Raw genomic sequence first — 6,852 nt, 5'->3', positions numbered from 1 at the left:
TTTTCATCCAAGCTCATATTCACTCAAGCAAATGAGTCTGCTTCTGAATTAATCTCCAAATTTCCATTAGTCTGTCACAAATCAGGAAAGTAAATGATCTGAAGAAGTTAAATGAAACATTCTTCATGAGCGCCGATATTAAGAGGTCACACAGCACTACTCTCTGGGACATTTAGTGTTCAAGTGAGCCTTATGACTGAGTAATAAAAACATCTTGGCCATTTGACGTCATGTCAAGGTTCCACAAATCTTGAGCTGTTATTTTTCATGCCCTGCTGAATTTGAAGCATTCTGCGGCTAGATAAAGTATGTTTTGGAAAACAGACTGAACAAACAAAATATATTACAGCTTTCTTAATTTTATGTTGAAACATCCAGATGAAAAAGGCACATGATCATTATCAAGAATTAAATAGTAACTAATAACAAGAATGAAACCCATCATATTTAAAGGATTATTAATGAGAATCAACACTTTTTAAACACTTAAGCAAAGGTCACCAAATAGCTAAATGGACAAAGAAGAGCATGTAAGTGAGTGTGTCTGTATTTGTATGTACATGTGTATATATATATGAAATTACACAGAAGAACTAATTTTTCATTGAAATCTTCAAATCTGAATTGGGGCAAAAATAATTATAGATACTGTGGTAGACTGAAAAATCCAATAAAATTATTTTAATGCAATCAAATCTAAGGTGATGTCTTTGGAAATAAATTGTGCAGATGATATACACATGATAAGAGAATCGTGAAAAGCTGTGACTAAGCAGAAAAAAAAAATATAAAGGAATCATCACTGATTCTCATCAGACCTTTCAGGTTCATGCTCTGGCAAGAGAAAATAATATGCACCCCTGAGATGTAAAAGGAGAATGAAAAAAAAAAAAGATCTGGTGTCAATGTATGGAACTGATTACACCACAACAAGTTCATCATGCCCACTTCCAAGGTCTAAAGACCATGAGTAAGCTTTAACAATGTGAGGCTTAAGGCAGTGGAGGTGCTTGGTTTGCTAAGAAAATACTGAAGATTGACATCTGATGGGGTTGAGCACTTGCACTTGGGAAAGAACCAAACCAGAGGGAGCAAGTTTTCAATTCTGCAGAAAAAGGTATGAGAAGATACAATACCTGTGAGCTGTAATGGAGTTAAATAACCTTGACCATGAAATAAAATATAAATTGCAAGTAGCAAAAAAACCCAATAAAAATTGAAAGAGGTTACACGGGTGTGCAGTGAGGAAGAAAGAGAAGAAGGAAAGCTTTCTGCACAGGGCCCTGGCTGCCTGGGCATGCCTTAGTTCAGGGCTCTCACATACAACTTCCTCGGGTCCCAGTGACCTCTGCTGTAGCACCAGCTCTGTGTGAGAAGGAGAATAAATCCAAGAACTGACAGAAAGAACACCAAATTTGTGCCTCCCCCCACCTTCTTACCACTCCCCCCACAGACTGGTAGCTAACACCTACCTCCTGCCCTTCCCCATCCTCCCCAGTCCAAGTTCCTGCCCAGCTTCCCAGCCCAGCTCTGCTGTGGACAGCAAGGAGCTCCGGCTGGGCAGCCCCCCATCAATGACCCATGTACCTAGGCAGTTAATTATGGGCAGTCCGGGACGAGGTCTTGCCTGGCAGATCAGCTGATATCTGCTCATGTGTGCATTGCTGTAAACCACACGGACATTTTCACATGTTGCTATGAATACCAATTAGAAAATATTTAAATCTATTTTTCCTAACAATGTATCCCTTACCTCTTTATTTATGCAGTTGATCCCTGATGCACGAGGTAGCCCTTTCTTAGCTGACAGAAAACCAAATCCTTGCAGTAGTCAGATCAATAGTATTTGACAGCAGAATTGTTTGCCTTCTGAGATGATCACAGTTCCTATCAGAAATGATGAAATTTGTGATAATGAGAAATAAACACTTGGGAGAAATGTCCTTCAGTGGGAAGCAACTTTTGCAGATGGTTTTTGGTAGCATAAGGGCAACATGTGCCCCTGAAAAGAGTTCTAACCTTATGGTTTCAATACTCTGCTGAATGCACTAAAAATGTTACTGTAATATAAGTGCTGTAAGTTCATACCAGGTTCTGTACTGTGTAATTTTGCATCATTTTGATAGCCAGCTCTTCTTTCTAATTTTCACTAACGTCATCAAGGATGAAAGAGCTTCTTCTCATCCAAAAGACACACACAGAAATGCCTTTCATTGGTACATAAAACCAATGGCATGTGGTGGAGCTTGTATACGAACATTTGATTCTCTGGAAGGGGGAGTTGCTGCTGTACAGTAAATTAAATGCACTAGAGACATTATAGCTTTCGTCTGTACTATTGGAAATCTCATATTCAGATCAAGGCGGGTGTAGCTAAACTGCCTGTAACAAACAGTGCCTGGCTTATACTAATTCCCCAGATGTGCCTAAGGAGGGTGTTCAGCAGACCACTGGCTGGACTGGGGCAAAATCACAGCAGAGACAATTTTCTCAATTTTACCTTAGGGATAATCGTAATTCAGATCCCTGAACACTTCCTGATATAGTTCAATTTATTAGTATCAAAGTAATGAAAGGGTCTTCACTAGAGAAACTGCTGGGGGAAAAAAAAGGATGCACTCTAATAAATTTTTCAGGGTGATTGAATGCCGTCAAGATGGCAGATCGAAGTATCTCAGACTCTTCACTGTGTGATGGAATAGACTCAATAACATGCCCAGGCTCTGCTGATGGCCACACTGTAGGACAAAATGAACTTCCCAGAGCTCTAACAGGAGAACACGATTAATCAATTTGGTGTGGGTATTCATCCATAAATAAGGGCACACTATACAAAAGGACCAGTAGAAGCTTTAAGAAGTGATAAATATAATGTAATATCTTTGAAGGATCATCAATAAGAAAACAGTCCTTTACCTGCAGAAATTGTTAAGCAGAGTCTGAAGTTTTGTGTATAAATCATACAGATGTGTTCATAATCTTCATATATCATTTAAACTCAAATAATATTATCACACTAGGTAGCTTTTCTTAATATACATAAATCTAGGAACAATGTCCATGTTCTTTCCTTTCTGAGGCACAGAGAAATGTAGATCCTCAACTTTTTTTCAGTTGCTGCCTAACTGCGATAGGACCTAAGCGCTTTAATTTCTATTAATGAAAACTCAGCACATTTGTCTGCCTGTGCAACAGCATAACTATCCAGCAGCGTAACACAGGACACATGCAGCCTGGGCTCTGGGGGAGGCAATGCTCATTCTCACAGGTTGTTTCTTCTCAAGTCTCTCTGTAAGAGATGAACACAGTGGACTACTGTCCCCTGTTGTCAATACTTTAGGCACAAGGGAGAGCTATTCACACATAGGGAAAAGCAGTGGAGAAAGAAAGGAGGAAGACGCTGGGAACTGCAGATCTTGTATTTATTTGGCCACCAGAGGAGTATGCCCTGACTGCTCTGAATTAACTGCCACTTCTTGAGATCTCATCTGAGACAAAGAAAAACAGCTTCATTTGCCAAGGCAGTGAATGTATCTGACTTATCAAAAAGGCGACTTTTACACAAGGTTTCATAAAAGATGTTTAATACTCTGCTGCCACATCAACATTAGCTTAATACAAAGTCCTTGCAGCAGAGGAAGCACGTCTTGGATATTGTGATGAACTTTCACTGTCAGAGACAGAGATTAGCACAGGCTGGGAAAGGCAGACACAAGCAGGTGTAGAAGGAGGCAGAAAGAGCAGATGCATCTTTTAAAGCAGGAACACGCAAAAAGTGGCAACAGGAATGGGCAGAAAAAGACATAACTTTCCTGGAATTCTGCCTGTGCCGGACGCAGTAATTATATGGCAGGACGAAGCTGCCAGCAGCAATGTTTGTTTTCTGTGCAACAGCCAGGCTGTGGTATACATAATTAGCAAGCAGATGGCTAGAGTCCCGCAGGAACCATAGTTTGTGACGACTTTTGCACTCCACTGCTTGTGCCATAACATTCTTTTTAAAATAGTGCATGTGCCAGGTCTGGGTAATGGTTTAACAGATGCTTCATCTTGGTTTCAGGACAGCAGATGTGGGAAAGTTTCTCTGAGAGCCAGGAAGGAGACATTCACGAAGCTATGGATGTTCCAGTACATGAAATTTCACACAGGTGTACATAAGCTCCTTTAGCCCTGAGAATGCCAGGGACGTATAGATTCAATCTGAGAGTTCAAGGAGGAGGAAAGTGCAGAAGACAGTGGGCTCATGTCTTCCCTTAAGACCCCGGTATGTTATGGGTCATCTTTTACAGTGAACTGACAGGTTTGTGCAATTTTGAATGGAATAATTTGGATCTATTTGGATCTGAGATCTGGAGGCCAGATGCTGCTTTAGAAGATGCTGGAAGGCTGAGCAGGCATAGGCACAATGTGTCTTACTTACATGGGCTCTCTTACAGAAATGTGAAGGGTTCTCTGTTAAAAGTATTATTAGTAACATCCTATGTCTTACAGTGTTTTTTTTTCATATTTCAGAGTATCTTGTATTGATGAACTACAATAGCTCTCAAGGATAAAAAGCTTGCTCAGAGAATGAAATAGGTAAGAATAAATTGGCAAAGGACAGTTAGTCAAGGGGCTTTTGGTATGCCTAGATACAATACCTGTGTAAAAATCAAGTTGTGGCCTCTCACTTAGATCTGTTTCATATGTCAGTGTTAATCTGACCTGTGTGTGTAAGCCTCTGCACCCTTTGCAGACTGCTCTGACTCCGTTTTTCCTGTTTCTGATCAAACCGTCAGTTACTTTCTCCTCTTTTCAGTTGTACTTTACCTTGAGCTCATTTATCACCTGAAGTTTCACTTTTTCTCCATGTTCTTCATGTTTTCTAAAGATCTGAAGATCTCTCTCACCTTTTCCTTAAAGTAAGTACACCTTATCCCTAAAGTGAGTTGGATACAGTTTTCATATCTGAAAACAGGCGAGATTTAAATATTCTAGGCAAGAAATTCAAATACAAGGCCCTCCCTTTTGAGGTCCTTCCTTCCTTCCTTCCAGCCTGGATCTTTTTCTAGCAATTTTCAGTAATTTTACGGTTGTAACAAACTCTATCAACCCATGCACATCACCAGGAAATGCCTTACCTTACAGCCCCGCTTTGACCCAACTCTATTCAATGGTTTTTTCCACCCTGCTTCCTACCCCGCACCCCAGTGCACACCTCAATATGCTCAATGTTAACAGCTGGAAGGGAAGACCACTCTTGATTCTCAGTCAAAGGTACAGACATTTTTCCAGGCCAGGACACCCTCGCTCCATCCCTTCCCTCACTTACTCTCATTGTCTTTATGCAGGTCCCTGTTGTTTATCCCGCATTTCTATTTTCAGTTTTCCAATCCTCTCCTATGCTTCCACCCTCCATTTGCTCCTCCTTTCTCCAGCACTCTGTCTCTACATTTTCCTTCATAGTCTTTGTTCCTTACCCTAATTCTTCTGTCCTGGGTCTCTATTAATTCCCACTCAGCCATTCTCCTGATTTCCATCATAATTTTGTATGTAACAGAGAAGGTCTTACATGCTTTAAAAACCATGAGCAAGTAATAATTCATGCTAGTTAGGCAAATATAGTATAAGTAAAATACTTTGATTTTTGCAGTGCTCCCTACCAAACGGTCAGACTGGTGTAGGTCTGCAGAAAGGATCTGGGGCTGCTGCCGGGCTGGGAAATACCTATTCTGAGAGCACAAGAAAAGACTGTTCTTAAATCCAAGCTTGTTGCAGTTAGGTAAGAAAGGGTGGGCTCTTGCACCGGCTGCCTCTGTGCTGGGTAGGCAATAAGTATTTCATGCAATGGGAGTTTCACAGATGGCATAGACAGTGAGCAAGTAATCTTAAGCTCTTCTTGCTCTACTTTTAACACCATCAAGTAAAGTTCCCCCTTCAGATGCACAAAAGCTGTGCCTGAATCATTAAATAGGGTTGCATATGAACAACAAAGTCCAGCTCTCAGAAGAAAGAAAAGGAAGACAGCTTCTTCTCTTTGAGTACTTAAAAATTAACCTACCCATTTCTCTGCCAGGTGCAATGCTACCAGTCCTGAGTTCATGGACTGCAGACTGACTATGACCTAGTTTAATAAAAGCGAACTGTGAAGAACAGGTCCCTTTTTTTTTTTGGGAAAAGGGCAAGAAGTTTACAACTAACAACAACCAACAGTAAAAATCATAAGAACTAAAGAAATGTTATTACTTTAAAATTAGCCACTGTTTAAACATGTTTTTCTGCAGTTGAAAAAAACCACATTTTTTCCCAATCAGCAGGAGTTTTCTTCTCTTCTGAACTACATACTGCAGAAAATAATTAGTCTCTGTCATTCCAAGCATGAAGTAGAACAAACCATCTGAAATAGTTAATATAATTTAGTGCAAAGCAATTACATCTATTGCCATGAGAAGCACAATTTACTACCACAGGGAAGTGAAAAAGTCCAATATGTCATAGTAAAATGCAATTTAAGCTTCACATAAACGAGACCTTCTTCACATCTTTGCATTTTTCTCTTTGGAAAGGGGACCAGAGCTCAGGATTAAACCTCCCCAGACGATTGCCCTGCCTGCTGGGTTACCAAAGCTTGCACTTTTCATCTGGGCTTACTCTCCATCCTCAGCAAATCTGCCTCCTCCCCTCAATAGCAGCACAACCTCAGCAGGAGGCCAGACAGTGCTCCCATTCACAGCAGCCTCTTGAGATGAACCCAAGGGCTCGGGCACACACGGAGGCAATGAGAAATAGCTCCTTAAAAAGCCTGCAGCCCCCCTGGCTATCTGCCCTGCTCCTCCTGTCCTTCCTGCACTGCTGCTGCTCAGGGGCTCGCAC

This window comes from Calidris pugnax, unplaced genomic scaffold, assembly GCF_001431845.1.
Source record: "Calidris pugnax isolate Ruff unplaced genomic scaffold, ASM143184v1 scaffold171, whole genome shotgun sequence".
NCBI lineage: Eukaryota > Metazoa > Chordata > Aves > Charadriiformes > Scolopacidae > Calidris > Calidris pugnax.
This window is presented reverse-complemented; position numbering follows the sequence as displayed.